The sequence below is a fragment of the Lepidochelys olivacea genome (genome assembly GCF_965140295.1).
Source record: "Lepidochelys olivacea isolate rLepOli2 genome assembly, chromosome: 2".
Classification (NCBI taxonomy): domain Eukaryota; kingdom Metazoa; phylum Chordata; order Testudines; family Cheloniidae; genus Lepidochelys; species Lepidochelys olivacea.
Window position 1 is genome coordinate 111,351,130 of NC_140412.1, and position 23,995 is coordinate 111,375,124.

At 42.0% G+C, this 23,995-nt stretch overlaps 1 long non-coding RNA gene across 1 annotated transcript in view; it reads right to left on the minus strand.

Annotated features, from left to right (window-relative positions):
- Window positions 1-20,661, minus strand: part of LOC311516825 — a 141,008-nt gene extending 120,347 nt beyond the window's left edge. Inside the window, exons 1-2 of the long non-coding RNA XR_014710504.1 lie at window positions 20,554-20,661; window positions 16,633-16,758 (exon numbers count right to left, since the gene is read on the minus strand). This is a non-coding gene — a long non-coding RNA (uncharacterized lncRNA). The remainder of the gene's footprint in view (window positions 1-16,632; window positions 16,759-20,553) is intronic.
- Between the last annotated feature and the right edge of the window lie 3,334 nt (window positions 20,662-23,995).

The window sequence follows — 23,995 nt, forward strand, 5'->3', positions numbered from 1 at the left end:
GTCCCTCCCAATAGTGCAGTACCTGCAAGAAATGATTTCTACTTGCACCACTGCTGATTAGAGTTGTTTCTTCAGGCAAAGTGGCTCCCTGGGAACACAGGGTACTGGACACACAGATTCTCTAAACAAGGGATTGCCTAAAACAGGGTGTGCTATTTGACAACCGTGTTTCAGGAATGGTGCATATGCATAAAGAGAGCAAGTTATACTTGCAATACATCAGACCCCACATCACTGATTTCTCCTTCATCAGAAACCATCCAGCAATGCCCAAGAATTCTGCTACCACTAGGCAGAGAGTCAACACTGGTGTCAGAGAAGGGGCAACACTACTCACTTTCCTCACAGAGTTATAAATCTTCATCAGTTACTTTGAACATGAAAAGTACAACTACATACTCAAAGCACTAAGTAATAATATATAAATCCCCATGAATTGAATAGCTTATTACCTCTACCATTTCTATAGTGAACAATATTAGTATATTAGCAAGCACTATTCATAGATTTGTTATATAAGGGGAAAAAAGCAATGCATAAATAATTATTCAGTACTTGGCCGGAAAAATTCATCGAGCAAATTATTTGCTCTGTTCTACTCATTGATCTATGGAGATCGTTGAATAATGAAAAATGTGTTAGCAAATAATTTATTTAATAAAAATGCCAAAATTCATAACAAATATTATTCACAGTTAATTTGACCTGCTCTGCCCACTAAGATGTAATTGTCAGTAATCCAAGACTCAGAGTACATGCAGGTGCTCAACACCTACTACAGAATGAAGTGCACAGGGGGGAAATATTCATAACGTTAGCTAATGTGCATAGAGCAGTAGCTGTTTTCAGACTGTGAAATACAGGTAGATTAAGGTTGATTACTTAGATATTAAGACTGTCACGGTTCCTCCCCCACTCTGAACTCTAGGGTACAGATGTGGGGACCTGCATGAAAAACCTCCTAAGCTTATCTTTACCAGCTTAGGTCAAAACTTCCCCAAGGTACAAACTATTACCCCCGTTATCCTTGGACTGGCCGCTACCACCACCAAACTAATACTGGTTACTGGGGAAGAGCTGTTTGGACGCGTCCTTCCCCCCAAAATACTTCCCAAAACCTTGCACCCCACTTCCTGGACAAGGTTTGGTAAAAAGCCTCACCAATTTGCATAGGTGACCACAGACCCAAACCCTTGGATCTGAAAACAATGAAAAAGCATTCAGTGTTTTACAAGAAGACTTTTAATAAAAAATAGAAGTAAATAGAAATAAAGAAATCCCCCCCTGTAAAATCAGGATGGTAGATATCTTACAGGGTAATTAGATTCAAAAACATAGAGAACCCCTCTAGGCAAAACCTTAAGTTACAAAAAAGATACACAGACAGAAATAGTTATTCTATTCAGCACAATTCTTTTCTCAGCCATTTAAAGAAATCATAATCTAACACATACCTAGCTAGATTACTTACTAAAAGTTCTAAGACTCCATTCCTGTTCTGTCCCCGGCCAAGACGACTACAGACAGACACAGACCCTTTGTTTCTCTCCCTCCTCCCAGCTTTTGAAAGTATCTTGTCTCCTCATTGGTCATTTTGGTCAGGTGCCAGCGAGGTTACCTTTAGCTTCTTAACCCTTTACAGGTGAGAGGAGCTTTCCCCTGGCCAGGAGGGATTTCAAAGGGGTTTACCCTTCCCTTTATATTTATGACAAAGACCTTGGGGCAGTAACCATCTTTTTGTCCTGGGTTTGTACATCACCTAGCACAGTGGGGTCCTGTCCACAACAAGGGCTCCTAGACATAACTGCACTACAAGTAAATTAATAAATTAATTAGTTGCAGGATCAAGTCCTTACCCTTTTAGCAGATGGTTCTTGAAATGACCATTTTCATTCTTATCTGTGAGTTTTGACAGTGAGAATCAAGGCTTGAAGGCCAGAAAACAAGTTCCATCATTTCTCTGATGTTTCCATTGCCTTTCAGAGGATGTAAACTTGGAAGAGTTTCACCTTCCAAATATAATGTACCTGTCATGTTGCTTTCCGGGGTCTGAATTAAAGCTGGAAACGATAGCTCTAACCTCTGAACTGCCCGCAGTTGGTTTCATTGTGGGATTAACTCTGAAGCCTAGTTATAATTCAGTTGCCCAAACTGCTAATTATTTCACTGCTGATCACTTCAGCAGAAACATCCAGCTAATATGCTTATCCACTATGGCTGAATATCATGGGAACAATAGCTAGAAAAGACCTACTAGTTCATCTACATCCTATTTTCCAGAGCTTTGTCCAGTCCAGTTGCAAATTATTTCAGTGATTGAGCTTTACACCACTTCCATAGAAGACTATTCCAGAGTTTAACTGATTACTATGTATTTTGTGGTAGTGCCCTCATTCAGGATCGCAGCACCGTTGAGCTAGGTGCTGCACAAATATAGCAGCACAGTCTCTTCCCAAAAAACTACAGCACACTGCTCAAAAGTTTTTCTAACCTACATTTTCCATTTGTTATGACTGATCCAGGGGATCATATTGTAGCATAGCAGTTCCCCAACGGTCGTATAATGAATGTTCGTCTTGCCTTTACAGAGGGGACCAAACTCTGTTTTGGCCAAACTCACTTTGGTCTCATCCACCAAGGCCAAACCAATCAGTATCATAACAAGACACAGAGATTAGCATATTATAATACTGTGACAGGTTGGATCACAGTAACCCCCTTGGGACTGCCAACCAATGTGCCGAAACTACCTCTGAGCCAGTTTTTCCTGGCAGCTTGGGACTTCAGTGCCCTGCCTGGTTTGAGCCAGGCATGCCAGCCTGCTACAAACCTAGACCCAGGTCTGAACAATGTCCCCCAAAAGTTGCAGGCTTAACTGAAAACAGCTTGAGAAGTGTTCCTGTCTCCAACACTCAGATGCCCAGCTCCCAATGGGGTCCAAACCCCAAATAAATTCATTTGACCCTGTAGAAAGCTTGTACAGGATAAACTCAAATTGTTCGCCCTCTATAACACTGATAGAGAGATATGCACAGCTGTTTGCCCCCCAGGTATTAATACATACTCTGGGTTAATATGTAAAAAGTGATTTTATTAAATACAAAAAGTAGGATTTAAATGGTTCCAAGTAATAACAGACAGAACAAAGTGAATTATCAAGCAAAATAAAAACAAAACACGCAAGTCTAACCTAATACAGTAAGACACCTGAATACAGATAAACTCTCACCCTCAGAGATGTTTCAATAAGCTTCTATCACAGACTGGACTCCTTCCTAGTCTAGGTACAATTCTTTCCCCGGTACAGCCCTTGTTCCAGCTCAGGTGGTAGCCAGGGGATTTCTCATGACTGCAGCCTCTTTTGTTCTGTTCCACTCCCTTATATATCTTTTGCACAAGGCAGGAATCCTTTGCCCCTCTCTGGGTTCCCACCCCTCTTTCTAAATGGAAAAGCACTGGGTTAAAGATGGATTCCAGTTCAGCTGACATGATCACGTCTCTGTAAGACTTCATTACCCACTTGCCAGCCCACAAGTATACAGGAAGACTTACAAGTAAACAGAGGCAACTACAGTCAATTGTCCTGGTTAATGGGAGCCATCAAGATTCCAAACCACCATTAATGGCCCACACTTTGTATAATTACAATAGGCCCTCAGAGTTATATTTCATATTTCTAGCTTCAGATACAAGAGTGGTAAGTTTATACAAAGAGGATGACCACACACAGTAGATTATAAGCTTTGTAATGATATCTTACAAGAGATCTTTTGTATGAAGCATATTCCAGTTACATTATATTCACATTTATTAGCATATTTTCATAAAATCATATTGAGTGCAACATCACAATGTTCCTCCAAAATAACCAGCTTGCATATAGCTGTGCCCTTAACTTTGTCCTGTTGCTGCTAGTTATACCCACAGACTCCAAACAGATCCACCAGCGAATGGAAACAGGGAAGAATGGAACCAACCACCAAAGAAGATTCTGGAACATCTTTCCCCTCAGTGAGGCTGACAAAATTTATCCTGCCAGTGACCAAGAAATGATTGTGGTCACCTAATGCTAAAAAACTGGGAGAAAGTGTATGTGGATTTGACTTGGTTTTAGTGGACTGTGGGCAGAGAGGAAGAATTTTCAGTAGCCAAGGACTGTCAAAACAGAACCAAAAGCTTCACAGCATTTTTCATGCAATTCACAGCTGGATGTTACTGGATTTCAAAATAACCATGCACAGCATTTCCCCATCCTCAGTGAGCCTTTCTGGCTGGAAAGACAAGGGAACAGCTGGTACCAAGTCAAAGAGTTTAGGATTTTGTTCTGAAGGAGGAAGGGCAAAGGAAAGTACAATAATCATGAGCAAGGTTAGTGGAGACCCTCCATTGATGGCACCACTTGGCCATACTAGTGTGTCTTAAAGTTTTGAGCATCCTCTCCTCCAAACTATTTCTCTTTGCACAGAATCCTCCCCCGCCCTACCTCCCATCCACTAACAACTAACATTACAGCTACCTCAAAGACTACAAGCTAGGGGTGTGGTTCCCAGCCACATACTCACCGGCACAGGAGCAGGGGCTTGCATCGAGCTCCTGTGCGTATAAACATGTGCATATGTGTATAGCTGGTGTAGCACAAGCAGCATAGGCACAGCTTAGCCATGCTGTGTACAAGCCCATCTGAAAAGAGTGGGCCTATGTACACAGCACAGCTAAGCTGTCCCTCCCCTGCCACTCCCCGTGCGACCGCAGCTACACACGGCTACTTATACTCACGCTAGTTCAATGAGAGCTAGCACAAGCATATTTACGCGAGCAAAGAACTCACACTCCTAGCTCATACTGTAGGCGTAGCTTAAGACAACGTGGTTCTTTTACAACATGGCACCTAACTCTTGCCCTGCAGGGACAGATACGGTACAACTACAGGAAAGTGGTAGCCAGGGAAAAGTCTGACAAATACTAAGCGTCCTTTCAAATCAGGAGAAAGCCATTACCATAGTTTTGACAGATGTCTGGTGCTCAACAGCAAGGTGAGGGAGAGGGAACAAGAGGCAACTGAAGGCATCTCATACCTATTCAAACACAGGACTCTTGTTTTAAAAAAAATTAGTTAAGTAATTCAGGTGGGGAAAATATTTTAAACTAAAATAACATTTTTCAATGTATACCTTCATTTTAACCACAGCTTTATTTCCCCCTCTCTCTACCTCACACCATGTTTCCATTATTGTTTGTAGAATGAACTGAATGCAATGCCAATGTCAATGTCATTGACAAATATAGAACCAACATCTGTCACTACAGATTTACCACTCTGACTACAGCATACCCCTTCTGTCTGTAAAAACCCTGATCCATTAGCTGGGTGAGCTCTCAGAGCGCCAGCCCTTTAACTCTCACTTACCTTAGCAGATTGGAGGTACAATGTACAAACCTTTGTGTTTGTTCAATAATTATGGTACTATTTGCACCATGAAAGTGCAGGATTTGTCAGTCAGTTCTATTATAAAACTCCATTTTCGTAGGTAAAAATCTGAAGCAAAATGAAATCGTGAGGAATCTCTATTACAATTCTGTATAAGTAGAATTACTGTACCCAGGAGCAGTCCTCTCCCTCCCCCTCCCCACACACTTTCCTTTGGAGATTTCAAAGGAATGCCTACCCAGCCATTAGAAGACTGCAAAATAAATCAATAATATTTTGCACTTCTATGGCACCTTTCAACTGAGAATCTTAAAGTGCTCATACAAAAAGTAATAAAGTAAGCTGACAACACAGATGTGATGCAAGTCAATATTATGTTCCGTATTTTACACATGGAGAAGCGGAGGCATAGACAGATTAAGTATCTTGCCCAAGGTCACAAAATCTGTTGCAGGCCAAAGACAGAACCTCAGATCTCCTGATTCTCAGTCCTCTGCTTCAGCCACTGGATCATCCTTCACCTCAAAGCTGTCAGACTATCAGCTTAACTATTTTAGATTCTTCTTTACTCTCACTGAAATTCAAAATGGCTTCATTTGTTTAAATGTGATCTGACAGACTTGTTCCACAATACAGAATTGTAAAACATCAGCATTATTTGATTGCTCAGTTTAAAACATAACCTCAGTGCAATAGTTGATTTGTATACAGCACGAAAGTGACAGTTAATCATGACTTGAATCCCCGTTAGAAAACGAACACTGCCCTTATTCTCTGTACTGCGCAGGACCTGAACTCTACAGGCAAAGGGCAGTGGTGCCCTGAGCACTGCGACTTAATTCAGTGCGTGTGAACTTCAGCACTCCCCAGTGCCAGAGTAAACAGTATGTTTAGGTAGAACTGTGCTAAGGAGCCAGCATGCAGCCAACCTGCCCAGTGTACAGAAATCCCTCTACATATCTGTCTGCCTTACATACTCACACGGTGCCCTCCCTGGCCTACTTACCATAGTATCTGAACACCTCACAATCTTTAGAAGGTATTTTATCTTCACAACACCCCTTTGAGGTAGGAAAGCATTATCCCCATTTACATACAGGGAACTAAGAAACAGAGAGATTAAGTGACTGGCCCCAGTTTACACAGGAAGCCTATGGCAAACCAGATGCCCTAGTGAGTACCCTAAACATTAGACCATCCTCCCATTCTGCACACACCTCTCCTTGCAGTAGTGCTGTGGCGTGGAGTGCTGGCTTTGTGTTTTTGTGCACAGCTGATTACTTTAACATCACATACAAAAGGATTTTTTCAACAGGTGCTCTAATTAGAGAGAAATGTCTGGCTAAAGTGTAGGGGGGAAAAAATCTTGTTTTGTCAAAGAAAAAAGAACACGCAGAAAATAAAATCTGATTTGCACGAAAATCTGCATTCCTGCACTAGGAAACATACTTTGTTTGAGCTCCATATTTAACCTGCAATTCCGAAAAGGCTTGTTTGGCGGCATGGAGAGCATGCGGACTCTCCAGGGGGCAAAACCAACAGCGTTAGATTGTCACAAATACAGTTAGCTGTAGTGTGTACAGCACAGTGGATAAAAGATATGGGTTATCTGTTTAAGGTACCAAGGTTAAACCCTTGTGGGGTTTATTTTAGATCTTCAAGCTTTCATCATTTGAAAGCCCAACTGAAGTGTGTGTTAAGCGATGACACGGAGTCTGATGATACACAAGACACAAACCTTGGATAAGCCCTGCCACAAAGCATTTACAATCTAATAGGCAGCAGGGATGGAGAAGACACCATGTGAGAAGCCCAAATGACTCAACCTAGGAGGATTTGGCTACTTTCTTGTGGAAATCCCAGAAGTAGTACACTCTTCAATAGGGCCATGAAAGAAGGAAGGATAGTGGCTTGGCAAAGTGGGAGGAGGGGAAATAGTCCATGTGGAGAGGGTGGTATGGAAAAAGGCCTGGAGACAGGAGACAGTCAGTCACTCTAGTGACTTGATAGCAGCACCAGATACTGTGATGTATGGCATAGACTGAAGAACAGACTTGGGTTTCTTACTCCCGTTTAGTTCTTGGATGTTAAGAATTGCAGACTGGGTTGCGCTGTAGTCAGTAGGGAGACATCCGCCCCTTGGCACTAAAATCTCCTGTCAGCCAATTCACAGAGTGGCAGCAGTTACTTACTAGCAATCCATGCAACTGTAAGTCCGCACAAAGAGAGGCTCCACCGCAGTTATGGCCATCAGAAGGGTGGAGCTTTAAATGGAGTCGTCTTCTACTTGTGTCCTTCCACGACAATCAGAGGTTTTTCTAGCATGCGGTACATAATATGGCCGAGTCTGTAGCCCTGGTGAGCTCATCCATGGTGCATGGTTCCTCCAGGCGCTGGCAGACCGACAGATGATCCATGGTTTGTGTTTCACCGCAGTCACCTTTATCCGGGTTGTTGCAATAGCCCCACTTTCGCATATTGACTTCTGACGTGCCAATTCTCGTTCAGAGGCAATTTAAATATCTCCAGGGTGACCAAGCTTTCTCCGCTCCAATAGCGGGAACATTCATGTCATGGCCCGTCGGAATCTGTGAATTTTACTGAATACCTACCACTACAACATAATAACTTAGATGGGGTAAAATGCTTCGTCTTCTGGGAGGGGTGGGGGGAGTTGAGAACAGGCCTCATCTGGATGTATTGGCCTCAAGGTGAACCAGCATCCTGACTGCCAAGAAAGGAGGAGGGGGTGAGAAATACCACTACAACAAAGGCCTCCAGGAAATGAAACACAAAATAACTGTTTAAAAATAGCAAGGACATGCAATAAAGCAACCAAAGCTGAGGAATTCAAAGGCTACTCTCAGTGTTTCAAAAGGAAAAAAAAAAAGATAAGGTGCAAAGGACAGAGAATCAGCTGTATCTTTCAATGCCATAACATTATTTGTGAATGTTTTGAAAATCATGTAACCTTTTTATGTTCATTTCTTATCAGCATTCCTGCTTTGAAGTACGCGAAACAACACTCCGAAGAAATTGTAATTAAATGAGCTCATTTTTACCTTTCTAGGACTGGGTATTTTTAGGATCCAGAATGGATCTGATAGGTCACAGGCAATGTTCCTTCCAATTTTTGACAGGCCATGTGCGCAAAAAATTTCTTCTGTGCAAATTTTTGTGCGCATGGTGTTTTGCCGTGTGTGCGGGGTTTAGGATTTGTGTGTGCGTGCACACGCGCACAGCTTAGAGGGAACAGTGGCCACAGGATTGTCTATAGCAGAGGGTCTCAAGTTGTGGGCCATGGACTTCCAGGGTTTCGCAGACTACGTCTAAGTGGTCTGCAAGAGATGGACTGAAAACTGACTGAAAAGAATTAAAAACGATATGTACAGACAATAGATTTCCAAAGGAGTCTGCACCTCCATCTGAAATTTTGTAGGGGTCTGCAAATGAAAAAAGGTTGAGAACCACTGGCCTACAGGATCTGTTCCACAAAGAGAATTGGATACTGCCATGAATTGACGGCAGAGGCCGGTGTGCTGGCTCAGATAGCTCTGGAGAAGTCTAGGTCTCATGATTACGTCACCCAATTTACCAGATAGCATCTGGAATCTTATGGAAGGCAGATTCTTATAACTATAATCTGATTCAGTTGAATCTTTTGGCCCCAAATCACTATGTTATCTAACTTGTCTTCTGATTTACAGAGATTTCTGTGCTAGATTTCCTTCTGATTCAGGATAAGGAAAAATCCTTCCTAAGATCTATGCCTAAGAAGAAAGAAAACAAAATGAAAAAGTCACTCAAAAGCCTCATTTTGGACAGCTGTGTTACTTAATGGCAGACACTTTTGCCTATGTACAACCTTTCCAGTCTAGCTAGATCTTCCATCCTTTGCTGTATCCCTGAGTAATGTCATACTGAATTTCTTTTTCCTGTTTTAAAAGTAAGTTTGGTGCTGGCAAAGGTGACGAAGTGAGATGGGGAAGCCTTCTGAAAAAACAAGGCCTCCACTTATCCACACTGCCCCACCAACGTGCCTCACTGCTGCACCCAGCCTGACCACATCCAGGAGTGAGAGAGAAGTTTCTCTGCCTGTTAAGTGCTCCACTAGGGTGCCATTTAAAGCCAGCTGGGGTCATTTTTATGATGTGGGAGCACTTGCCCAGAAGGAATTGGAATGAGAATCGCCAACTCATTTCAGATGCTAATGACTTTCAGCCAGCCTCAGCCACTATTAGTCTAGGTCAGAGATGAACCTCTGACCTTGAGGTAAAAGATTGTTGCCCATTTTCAATCCCCTGAGCCTTTTAATCCCCTGTCATTTCTGAAACAGCTCCAATGGAGCATAACAAGAAGTAGAATGGACAGAAGTTATCAAATGCTAATGGTTCTGTGGCTAGCAGGCCTCTCCATTTCTTAGCAGCGTTAAGGGTCTAATACCTGCATTTTACAAGCAACCAACCCCTACATCCTAAAAGCACATACATTGGAGACAACAATGGGCTGCATGAATGTACGTCAGTGAATGTGGGAATATGCAAATGTATATGTATGTCTATACAGTATGGGAGAAAAGGCTTAACGTTCTCAGGATTTCTGAGACAATTAAATTATACCTTTGTTTCAAGAGTGCTGCTAACTAATGGGTTTATCTGAACTTGACTCGAGCAGGAATTAAAAACAAGAAAAAGAAAATCGTGGTAAGCGGCTGGATGAGGCTCCACTAGAGAATTCAAGCCTGACAGATTTATGGAAACCTTGTTTCCATATGGATTGGTCTGTCTGTCTCCAGAGCTCTAGTGGCAGCTATTAGTGAAAACAGTGCTAGCTCCAACGGATGTCTGGATGTTTAAAAAAAAATGTTTTTCTATAGACGCTAAATAAATATAAGAACAGAACTCCAGTAGATTCTTTGCTTGCCTGCTGCTACAGACATCCCACTCTAGGGTATACAAGACTCAGATGTACAGCTGCACTGGTGGACAGCATCAAAGGAATGATCTGATTTACTATGTTATGAAATAGTGACATACTTGGCATGAAAATAGAAGAAGATGCATCCTGGTGGGGGGGGGGAGACAACATCATTAAAACTACAATCCATTAGTTTCATAGTAAACTGGATTTACACTGAGGGCTGGAGGAACTCTTGTCATCCCATTGTATAACTATGCAACAGCCTGTGAACAAACACCTGGTAACAAGTGAAGTCATTAAAACACACCACTGTCTCTGTTACAGTCACTCATTTTGTGTGTATGTATATTGTGTCTATGGATTATTGATCTTCAGCAAATATTAACCATGATGGGGCTAAATTTAGCCATGGTGTAAACTCTACTGAAGTCCTATTTGAAAAGGACAGCTGTTTTGTTTTTCTGTACTGTACGTATGGACAAATCACAGACAAAAGTGGGCATGGCTGCATCCCTCATGCTGCTAAACATTTGACCCCATCTGAATCCAGCAGCTGCAAGCTTCAGAGAGGGAGGAAATTGCATTTCTATTGCTAGGCTTTCAAGTAAGAAAGGAAATCTGCAACAGAAGCAGAATATTTAAAAAAAAAAAAAAAGAGGACAGATGTGATCATTACCACATCATAGCTAAGTATAAGGAAATCAAGTTTTAGGAAAATGTACAACTTATATTGGGAAAAGATCTCAGCTGACAGAGAGAGATGCACCCTTCCTCCTATATCTAGCTCGGTGATCAGGTCCCCTTTCCCCATCCCTGGCACGAGCTCATGTCTTATTCTGTACAAACGGAAGTGCTGGGTATGCAAAGCAAAGGAAACGATGTTCATAATATAGCCTATCGTTCCATATCTATAATATACATGCATATATACAAGCTTCCATAAATGTTATACAGCGCTATGAAGATGTAAAGAACTATATACTGCAAATACTAACTAGTATTATTATAGCTGGTAAGGAAATGATTTATGCTCCTATAATACATTGAGATGAAAAAATATTTTGTTTTCATTGACATTTTTAAGGTTTTGCAGGGGAAAAAAACCCAAATTTTCGATTATTAAGTTTTAACTTTTCAAGGAAACCCCCCAAAAATTAGTTTAAAATGGACATTTTTAAAAAGGTATTGTTTTGTTGAACGAATGAGCAAAAATGTTCAATCACCTAATTATATTATCCTGATCTTCACACTCCATGTTTTCACTCAAATGGTGGAGAAGTGGGAACTCGTGACTGATCCCTCGCCCTCCACTCCACGTGTTAGCTGAAGAGGTGAGCTGGGCATACTGAAAGAATGATGTAAACTGGCATCCTTCCCTGCACCCTATTCTCTCACTACAGGAGACAAATAACTTCCATTATCTACAGTGGGGAGTTACTTGGATCCTACAGGGGGGAGACAGCCTAAAGCTAAGTAGACATTCAGTGTATGATCTGCTACAATGGAACTATACCATTTTACACAAATATCTGGCCCCAATCTCCTTGGGAGTCAGAAGATGGATAGTTCAATGGTTAAGAAGCACTGGCCTGGAGATAGCTGGGTTCAGTTCCTCGGACCTGGAGCAAGCCACTCAGTCTCTCTCTGCCTCAGTTCTCCATCTGTAAAATGGTGAGTATAGCACGTCCCTACCTCCCCTTCTGTAGCGAGGACAAAATTCATTAAAGATTGTGAAGTGCTCAGATACTACAGTAACGGGGGTCACGTAAGTACTGAACACAGACTGACAGAGCCTGCACACCAAGGTTATTTCTTTGGCTTGTATAAAATTGATCCCTGAGGGCTATAAGCATGGATAACTTACGAACTCTCCACACTCACGTTACATGAAAAGAAAATCAGACTGTCTGCTTTTCTCTTGGTAATTTACCTGAACTCAGTATTCATCTGCAACACATGCTACTTACATACTGTAGTGGGGACGATGCCTTTTCTATTGTCATGTACATACATAAAAGCAAAGAGTGTGGGCAGGAGAAACAAGCTCCCAACTTTAGTTCAGCTAGGAGAAAACCTTTGATTCACTGTTATGGCCTCCCTGAATGCAAGCACAGTGGTAGCATTGCCATGAGAAGATACAGCTGTGTGGGTATTGGTCCTGCATTTTTTATATATTATTTTTATGCACATACATGTACACACCTGCAAGAGTGAGAGAACTAACCTAAAAGGTAATCTGTATTTTTGAACTATTGTCTCCCACCCCCATCAATATTTACGTTTGCATGATGGCATTGCATCTATCTAAATCAAATCTTTGCAAATGCGGTAGGGCCCTAAGGCTCCAAAGTAACCCGTGTGGAACAAAAACGTGTGACCACACTGGCACATGCTATGTAAGTAGCAAATATTTTACATAACGCTGAGATCAGGCGTTGATATGATAAAATGTAAAAACTGCCTTTTTCATAGATTGTACTCCACACACGTAGGTAACCTACATACAAATATGTCATGGTTTAAATCTAAATGAAACATGTCCTTTCCACATGGGAAATCTCCCCCAAAAGAGGAAAGGTAAGAAACAGAACATAAAGGGAAACACTGCCACAGCATGGCTCTCTCTTGGTGATAGGTTTCCCCAGGATTGACAGAAAATCAGTTATTGCCACTCATGAAGTGTTGCAGTTGTTTTTGCTTTTGTCGAACTGACTACAGAGATATCCTATCTCCTCCTGTGGTCCTGACAGAAGCAAAAAAATCAGGGCAAATCATGGGATTTATTTATCTATTTGTAACCAAGTCAGATGAATCTAACAACAGATATTAACCAAAGGGTAAAACATAAAACTTCACAAAAGCGGCATCCTTTCCTCACAAAAGCTTTAATCCTGCTTGTTTTACTGACATGAGTAATCTCAGTGAAATCAATGTATCTACTTGCCTAAGACCAGCAAACAGGATCTTTGTTAAAAGAAAGATTTGTTCTGTATTTTAGAGAATATTATTAAAGTGACCCGAGTCAGCCATCTCACAGTAGGAGATGGGATGGGACCAAAATCTCAGCTCCAAACTTTGGGGAAGTTTGAAACCAGCTCCTAACCTTACAAACCAGTGCCCACCCTAATCAGAATATTATTGGCACGTTAAAGGTAGTCCAGTAGAGCTGGTTGGAGAAACTTCAATGGAATCGTATTTAATCAGAATATGCAGTTTTACTGAAATTGAAATACTTTGTGAAATTGTGTCAATTTTTCTGGAATTTCATTTCAGAAGAAAACCGTGAAAAACAGTTCAACATTTTCTGCCTGGTTCAACATTTTCCTATTGAAACATTCAATATGTTTCTTTTGAAATGACTTTTCATTTTGAAATTTTGTGCTATATTATAATATAGTACAAAATTAAAAAGTCAAAATTGAAATCAAATGTTTCGACTAACCTTAATGGAATTTTTTTTTTCAGAATTTTCTTTCACAAAGAATTTCAAAATTTTCAGGTTTTGTTCTGATTTGGAAGGAAGTCAATTTTTAAATCTCAAAAGCCTTTGTGAAATTAAACTTCCATCCTCCACATAGCTCTAAAATAAAAATTAAAAAAAACTACAAAACACTATGTACACACCTCCTGTGTGAGTGTGCATGTATGTATAACGTACAAAAATCATTTTTTAAAAGTTTCTGGAATGTAAAGAAAAATAAGATCAGTTTACAATAAAATCTTGTTAGATTTTAATGAAGATTCTTCTTACTTTCTTCAGAGCAGTAAAAAGTTTCATGTAGTTTTGTACACTGGCCCACCTGTCCCAGCTGGCTGGCCCGCCTGCCCACTCTAGTCCCTGCTGGCTTCGGGGGACAGGTGGCACGAAGGCATGAAGAGAAGCAGCGTAGGAAGAGAAGGACACAGGAGTGGGGCTTCGGGGGCGGAATGTGGGCAGGGACACGGCCTGGCTGTTTGGGAAGGCTTAGCCTCCACTGGCCTATTATACTCGCTGCCAGTGAGAATTGTACTCAAATGTTATGTCCAATGCTCGATGTTTCATTAAAGACAGAGATACTTGAGCTTCTCAAAGCAATATTGAGAATACCAGTGTTCTGAAGTAGCATGTTCAGGTTGTATTTCAGATATTCCCTTACGATTTACTCTTCATAACCTGGTCTGATTAAATGTAGTGTTTCACACCACTTTAGGATACTTTCAGTGTCTGTCACAGAACCTGTGCAGAGCTTTAGATTTAACGTGTGCTGGCTGCTTAACGTTCCCTGTTCAACATGAGAAAAGCTAGTTTTTGAATGAATGAATGAATGAAGGAAGAAACTCTAGCCGAGATCTTCAGCTGATGTAAAATGGAATCTCTGTATTTGACTTCCCTGAAACTACACCGCACTAAAAGACTTAGATATTTTAAGGCAGACCAATGGGAACAAAGTTCAGAACAGCAAATGTGAGTGAGGTCTCAAGACTGCATAACATGCATTTGCTTGACTCTCGTTTCTGTTGGAGGAGTTGAATACAAATTGGTCATTTTAATCCAACCTTGTAAAATTCCACTCACCTTCTTGCCAGGGACAAATTAAAAGCTTCTTCAAAAGCAAAGCTTTGATATAAAACAAATTAAGGGCTTAATTCACCCTAACTCATGCTAACACGTTATTGGCTTGAATGGAGTTCCAAAGAGTGAGAGTCAGAGCAGGTATTGGACCTAGGTTTGTAGCCCTCAAAACTGTGAAGATCATCTTCAAAACACAAACCAAGTCTAACAGATGTTGCAACTGCTGGGCAATACGAGAGAGTTGAGGCTGCAACATTGGCTGGCTTGTAAGGGGAGCTCCATTCAGAATTCAGCAACAGAGCAGCTGCAATGACACCTGATGAATTCTCCGAGTGTCTGGCTCTTGGATACCTCCCACACTCAGGTCCATGGGTCTGAGTAGTGAAGATCAGTGTCACCCCTCTCCTAGGCCAGGTCTGTTCCATCTTCAACTCCCTGCTGGCCAAGGTTATATTTAGAACCCTACTGCCTCCTGCCATCCTGAAGCCTCCTCCCACAGACCATCCCAATAGTTCTCCCTCCAGGCCTATGGAGGAGTACCACAGCTCCTCAGGGAGGGACCAAAGATTCCAACAGGTTTGAATGCCATAAGCCAGGAAGCAGGCAGAACAGAGCTACAGGGACTGGAGAAGCGGAGCTGCAAGCGGAAAAACCAGTAGCAAGGCTGAAGCACCTTCCACGAAGGGAACACTTGAGGCCTGATGCGGAGATAGGCACTGAGGTGGCCACAGCTGCTGGAATGAGAACAGCAGTGGCTGGTGGAGCCTTGAAAACCTGCTTTTTCCTCACAGTGATAGATCTGATTGAGCATGGAAAAGAAATTATATATTTGGGGAGGGGGAAAGCAAAGGGGTAGGAGAAAATAAAGAGAATGGAGAAATTTGGTGCAGCGCTGAGAAAACTGAGGAGTTGGGGATGTGACCAGTTAATACTGAATGGGGTGGGGGCTAAGTAGCAAGTTAATGGCAGAGGTGGGGAAAGGGGGAGTATGCAGGCAAAGAGCATGTGCTAAGGTGTGTGGCTGGGAGGGAGTGTGAACCTGTGTGTGAATGTATCTGTGGAGAGGAGTTGTGTGTATTGGTGTCTATGGTAAGGGAGAGCTAATAAATTCCTTGACAATTCCACAAGACTATTTCAGCCATATTGTATGTGTATGTGGTGGAATTTTCCAGCAATAGAACAGTTCTGGATACAAATCTCTCACTATTATTCTAACATTTCACACCCAAGTGCATCACTGGCACTAGTTTGGTGGGAAAACAACAACAGCATGGACTCTCACTTTTCATTCCTCTACCACATCATTTACCTTCAGCACACCTACCCATCTTCTTGCCGCCCAAGCGGTGATTACTTCAGAGTGGAAGTCACCTAACATCATTCCGACTGATAAATTGTTTATGAAGGACAAGAAATACCACGTAAGACTTTGAACTCAGTTACACTGGTGTAAGTCCAGAATACAACTATAGGTTCCTAGATACCATAATGATTAGCATACTTGAGAATAGATAGATTAAATAGACGGATTTCAGTGTAATTAGTCCGGATTTACAGGTATTAATGAGATCAGGATTTGGTGTATGGAGAAATTCACTATCTCATAATAAAAGAAAATTTAAATGCATGGAAATATCCTTAATTAAGTACATGGAAAATATGCTAGCCAGTGTCTTTCCATAGTAGTATGTCTGATGAATACAACCTGTAACACTGTTCTAGAATCACTTACTCTGTGCGCTGTCTTGGAAAAATGCATTGCTTTGGTATCTGTACCACCAGATGCAACATGACAGAAGTCTGTATAAACTCAGGTCAGGTCACTGTTCGCCAGGATGCGACAGAATCTCCTTGCCACCTGGTGATGACAGAAAGCATTATTTGAAGATGCAGGTTATTTTTCCCCCTTACCTGCATTCATAAAAAGGACAGCTTCAGCCGAGCTGCATACCAAGTGACAATAACTGCTGTCAACAAGAACTGAATGTGAGCTCATTGCAAAGCAGTGACAAACGTCACTCCTTCCATTTATCTGCACAATGACCTGGTGAGTGAAATTCTGGGTAGCAGACCATTGATGGCTGTGATACCCATGGATTCCACAGCTGTTGTGGGATTTGTCCTGGAATGTGAAGATGACAACAAAAAATATTTTGCTTTGCTTTTTATCCACACACCAGCACCTGAGAATGAAGTACAGAGGTAAGGAAGCAGGCAGAGAACCACAATACTGACTTCTGCCTTGGCAGAGGAATGAAACAGATGGACTAAAAATGTCCTTGTCATTCCTCACTCCTGTGATTCTACATTCAGCCACAGCTGGCCTTTAATGTCCATGAAGCATGCAGTCATGTCCCGCTCCTTATTTTGAGGACCTCAAAATGTCAAGGCTCCTCTTATTTGTTTAAAATGAAAGCTATGTTTTCAGCCTTTTTCCCTGGTGGATACAGCCTTCAGAACATATGCTATGATGAAAGGTTTGTCATCATGATTTTTACCAAAGTCGTATGTATTTCACTGTAGCCACACCCAGAGCTGATCCATGAGACCTGAAGAATGGCTCCCTTGATTTGTTTCAGAGTAACAGCCGTGTTAGTCTATATCCGCAAAAAGAAAAGGAGGACTTGTGGCACCTTAGAGATTTGTGTATATGTTGTCAGGGGGAGTAATACGGGTGAGCAGACATTTAGACCATTTCAGACGGCTGGGTGTAGTGCACCAGAGTTTTTCCTTCTGGTGCTCCATCCACTGCAAGTTCCCTCCCTACTAGTTGCCTGCAGCTATGCTAGTCTCCACTAACCAGGTAGTGTGACCTCTGACCACAACAGGGCAGAGTAGTTCACTAGTGTGATAGGCAGCCTCATCTAGTGAACTAAGAAGAAGAGTGAGAGCAAGTGACTCCGATATTCGAATTCCAGCTCTGATACACACACACTCCCTCTTTGGCCTTAGTTAAGAAAGTCAATGCACCCGTGGGTATCTAATTCACTTAGGCTGCTTTTAAAATTTCAGCTTTTACTGTCTCAGTTTCCCTATTGGTGAAATGGGCATAAACAGAACTCTTGTGAGATAGGCATTAATTATGGCAGTTAATTAGTTAAGCTTTGTAAAGCAGTCCGTGTGCTAAAATTCACTACAATGTGCACACATATCCGAATCATTCATCCTTCTGTCCTCAGAACGAATAATGACATTAGCTAATATAATCATAGTAATTAAACCATAAGATACAGTGTGAATAAATATGTAAATATAAATACTGAATACGAGTGGAATTTTGTTTTGCAATAGTACGCTCTAGATCTCCATCTACTCTGCAATACAATGGGTTTCCATTCGGCTGAAAGGCTTTGTGGATTCTGCAACATTCTAGATTTCAGAGTTAACCTACTGAAAAAATAATGGGGACAGCTCATGCCTCTCAGAGCTATTGTTTCAGGCTGCCTAAAGACTCAGACAGACATTTCTGCATAAATTTACACTCAGCTCACATTTGGGAAGTTTTCTTGCAAACTTAATTTTTAAAAAAGCTTTGATTCTGGAGCCCCTGTATGTGGCAATGAGTGGATTCTGCGGCACAGTCTGCAGCTGCAGAATCATGGAATACCGGTGATCTCTGACTGTCAATGGATAGATGGCAGACATCTGTTCTCATCTTCCTGGATCTCTCTACATCCCTTGACACTGCAGACCATTAGATACTGCTGTCTCACCTGAGAGAGATGGCAGGAGCCCAGGAGAACATGTTAAAATGGTTTAAAGTTCTCCCTAGAGGGATGTACCAAAGAGTACTAATGGGAAACTGCACCTCTGCCATTAGACCCCTCATCTGTGGTGTCCCACAAGATTCAGTTCTATTCAGTTTCTACATGCAGCCACGAGGTAAACTGGCAGACAAAACAGACTTAAGTGCCAGCAATCTGCAGAGGACACCCAGCTCTACTTATCCTTCACCACATATGACCATACCACTACCATTAAGATGGCGGAGTGCTTAAGTGAGATCAGTTCTTGGATGAAGAACAGCTGGCTGATACTGCACCCAAGCAAGATAGATGTTATGTTGGTGGAGAGCAGAAAGCAGCTGGAAGAGTTTGGAGCCAAAAGCACAGTCTTCTTTGGTTGGAGACATACACCCACAATCGGTCAATTAAGTTCACAGTTCAGAAGTGCTCTTGGATTCTCCAATGACACTAAGCTCTCACATTGCATTATTTGAAGATTCAGCTATCATCACCAGGTGGCCAGGAGATTCTGTCACATCCTGGCGAACAGTGACCTGGCCTCAGTTTATACAGACTTTTGTCACGTCGCATCTGGTGGTACAGATACCAAAGCAATGCATTAGCCCTTAGGAAACTTTAACTTCATCGAGCGTAGAATGCTATGGCATGTCTCCTCATCAACACAGGTTATTAGGAGGAGCACATCAGATCTGTCCTCCACTCTCTATACTGGCTTCCTATAAAATACCAAGTCAGGTTCAAGGTCACTCAATGGCTCAGGCACAGCATAAGGCCTACCACCTGCAGCTCTGGGACGAAGACCATGGTCAACAACTCTGCTCCTCAGGCACAACAGATCTGTCTGCCACAAAGATAAAGTTATCTGGAGGAGACAAAGCTTTCTCAGGGCTGGCCCAAGCCTGTGGAACAAACTACCACAGAAAGGAAAGACCATCACAAACTGCACCACCCTCCACTCCAAGTGCAAAGTGTGTTTCCTTGACGTTGCCATCTCTCATATCAACACAGCGGCATGCATATTTAAAAACCAAAACAAAACAAAAACTCTATCAAACAAAAAACAAACCTACAATGCACTTGTAACCTTTGGGTAGGCTAGAGTTCACCTCATTTCCCATGTCCAGAGCCTAAACAAAACAAAACAAAAAAACAATTCCATAGAAAGTAGCTGGAGACCCAGAGTTCAGTCTCTAAGGATTTTCAGTAAGGATTGTACAGGGTCAGCCTCCCCACATTCAGATCCCAAAAGGAACTAAAGAAATGAACTTAATTAAATACTTTAGATTATTATTTGTTTCTTTAAAATAAGATTTTATAATTTTTACAGCATGACATGGCTGTTTTATAATCCACAGACATTACCTTCACAGTTATACATAAACATAAATAAACAAATTAAAATCTAAACAGTTCAATCCCCAGAGAAACACAGTGAGAAGAAACTGAGAGTTCCCAAAAGCTTAGGTTTAGTTCACCTAAGTCTCAGTTAGAGTCTCTGATCACCAAATCTATACAGTTTGCTGAGTCTAAAACAACATCTTCCCTCCACGTGCTTGTAGGAATGTTCAGTTGGAATCCATGCAGACACTTCCTCTGCTGAAATCACTGCTAGCCAGTCAGCTAACTGATTAACCAACCTCTCAGTTAAGTGTATAGATTTAAAAAAAACCCTGTTACAAGAAAATACAAAACTGAGAATAGGAAAATACAAATGACTCTTTCCCCATTACCACATTTAAAGAAAAACTGGTGAATCAGACTAGTGGAGACAATTTAACTAGAACAGGTTGGCTAAAATCAAAACAACACTGAATGCATACTATTAAAATAGCAGTTATTTTTCCCTCCCCATTTCCCCTTGCTATAATTAGCATTGCCCATGCTTCCCTATTAATCATATCACTAACCTGCTGCAAAATGCTTCAGAGTTAGGGACAACAGCCTGCTTTCTGCTCCTGGACTCAGCTTCTCCCAGCCCACACAGGGAACATGGACCTCTGCAAAGCTCTCATGGAGCATACCCAAAACTACCACACCCAATTTCAGAAACTTCTGGATGTGGAGTGCTTAGTCTGCCTAGCAACAATGACCCACATACAACTCACTCCTACCTCCCACCAATGAGTCTCTTAAAGAGATATCTCCCTATTAGGCACATGGGTTACACGCTCACGATTCTCCCCTTGGAGAGAGGCTGAGAGAAATAACACATGGCCCTGTTAGTCACACACCACTTAGTGCATTATTGGAAGGTGCTCAGATGCAATAGTAATGAGGGTGGTATCAGAATTCAGAGAGAATAGGAAAGTCCAGAATATACTGAACAAGAGCAGGTAGGGCTTTGGGGGACAGAACTGGAAAAATATTGGAAGCTTAAAATTAGAACAATCATTCAAAACATCCTGTTCCTCAAGTAGTGAGACGAACAAAAGAGGGTCACTGAAATAATCAACCCTGCATCCTTAAGTGCTTGCCTTCTGATATTACTCCTTCCTTAGACGGAAAATAACACATACACTCCAGTATATCTCGCCTATACTGGGTGTCCATTCTGTTCTGCCACCTGAGCTGCAGGGGATGCTTTCTGTGTCTAATCACTTCAGAGATATCTATTCCCAGTCTTGAAATGCTTCAGCTAAGAGTTGCTTCTAAATGTGATATATGGTGGATATATTTAATAACTTTTATGGCAGCATTTCAATGAAACCCCCCACCCAGCCCAATTTATATAATTTACAATATAACTTTGACTGCATAATAAATTAAATTAAATTTGCCGTCCCGTCCCTCCCCCCAGGTTGCATATTATTTGCCATAGTGAAATGCTGAAACTGAAAATATATGAAAATGATTTCAATCTGAACATCAGTCATTTTCTTGAACAAACTGAAAACACTGAGTATCTCAAAACAGAGTATCTCAAGATATTTGAAACAAGTAAGGTATATTTAAAATTTTGCAATAGGCAGAAATTCTCATTATTTTTTTTAAAAAATGTAAAACCTCACATGGTTCTATTCTTTCTGCTGATAAAAATTTGGAGCTAACTGTTTAAGGTTTTTGGTATCCAAATCTACCATAAGTTCTCAACTGTTTAGGTTTTGTATTACCAACTAACTCAGTCCTTGGCCAAAATTTCACATAAGAACAAAAGAACAGTGATACTAGGTCAGACCAATGGTCCATTTGGCCCATTATCCTGTCTTCTGACAGTGGTCAGTGCCAGGTGCTTCAGAGGGAATGAGCAGAACAGGAAATCACCAAGTGATCCATCCCCTGTCATCCACTCCCAGTTTCTGGCATCAGAGGCTAGGGACACCCAGAGCTTGGGGTTGCATCCCTGACTATCTTGGCTAATAGCCATTGATGAACCTATCCTCCATGAACTTATCTAATTCTTTTTTGAACCCTGTTATAATCTTGGCCTTCACAACATCCCCTGGCATCAAGTTCCACAGGTTGACTGTGCATTGTGTGAAGAAATACTTCCTTTTGTTTGTTTTCAGCTTACTAAAGCAAATCTAAAAACACTGTATTGGATGCAATGAGCCGAGCTGTTCATTTTGGGGAAACATTCTGCTCTCTCAGTGCAGAAAGAGTAGTAAAACAAACAAAAACCAAAATAGACCTACTCCCCAAATCCCCAAAGGTAGTCAGTACTGTTTGGGTTGGAGAATTTTTGTGGGGTTGGGGGTGGAGTTGAATGCTGAGTCCAGGGACGAGTGGTGGATTAAATTAGATAAAATATTTAGATCTGACAAGAGATAAGGTAAAGATCTCTGATCTACCTTCCCTCACCTTATTTGGTTGTTATTATGTGAGGGGTAGAGCCCTTCAGGAGCCATCAATTAATGATGAGAGTATTGCTATCAGATGTGGTTACAGAGCATCAGTGGGAGGTATTGGTTATGGGGGCTTGGCTGGCCTCATTCCTAACGTGATGTGTAGCAGGACACTTGGCAGAAGAACCCTCAGGAGTATACCGGCAGTCCTCTGTCTCTTGAGGTTTATATAAGGTAACCCACTGTATCTGTGGGCTTGTCTACACTACAAAATTAAGTTGACTTTATTTAATTCGACCTCAAGCCTCTGAATTAATTAAGTCGATTGTGCATGGCTACACCATGCTCATTGTCTTGATGGAGTGCGTCCTCACTAGCAGCACCTGCATCGATGCACAAAGCAGTGGATCGTGGGTAACTATCCCAAAGTGCAACTTGCCACAGTGTGTTTTGGGAAGTTTGTGCAATGCCTCATGGGACCAAAACATTGTCACAGGGGAGAGTAGGAACACTGTGTCGGCATCCCATGATGCACTGTGCTCCCTCCCTCATATCAACAGCAAACAACCCAGTGGTTTTTGCACCTTAAAACTGCCACGCATAGGCCATAACCCCAGAAGCATGGAGCCTGCGCAGCTGTGCACTCTTGCTGTGAGCATCTCAAACACCTCACACCTTCTCCTGCAGTATTTCCAGAGCCGAAACAGGTTCCGCCACGTGGAACCTAGCGATGTTCTGCAAGCAGCCCTGCTGCAAGCCATTGAAAAAAACAATTCACAGTTGCTGCTGACAATCACAGAGCAGCTGCACTCTGCTGAGCGCCATTTCTGGTCCCATGAAACAAGCACTGACTGGTGGGACCGCATCGCTTTGCAGGTATGGGATGATGAGCAGTGGCTGCAGAACTTTCGAATGCGGAAGACCACCTTCCAGGAACTTTGGGCAGAGCTTTCCCCTGCCCTGCCGCTCAGCAACACAAAAATGAGAGCTGCTCTGACAGTGGAGAAGCAAGTGGCAATCGTTATTTGGAAGCTTGCAACTCCAGACAGTTACTGGTCAGTGGGGAATCAATTTAGAGTAGGTAAATCAACTATGGGAGCTGCTGTGCTCCAAGTGTGCAGGGCCATTAATTGACTTCTGCTATGAAGGGTAGTGAGTCTGGGAAATGTGCCAGACGTAGTGGATAGTTTTGCCATGATGGGATTCCCTAATTGTAGTGGGGCGATGGATGGCACGCATATCCCCATCTTGGCACCAGACCACCTTGCCAAAGAGTACATAAACCGAAAGGGATGCTTTTCATTCGTATTTCAAGCACTGGTGGATCACAGGGGGTGTTTCACCAACATCAACGTAGGATGGTCAGGAACGGTTCATGACACGCGCATCTTTAGGAACTTGGGTCTGTTCAAAAAGCTGCAATCCGGGACTTTCTTTGCAGACCACAAAATTGACGTTGACGACGTTGAGATGTCTCTAGTTATCCTGGGGGACCCAGCCTACCTCTTGCTCCCATGCTCATGAAGCCGTGCACCAGCTGTCTGGACAGCAGTAAGGAACGATTCAA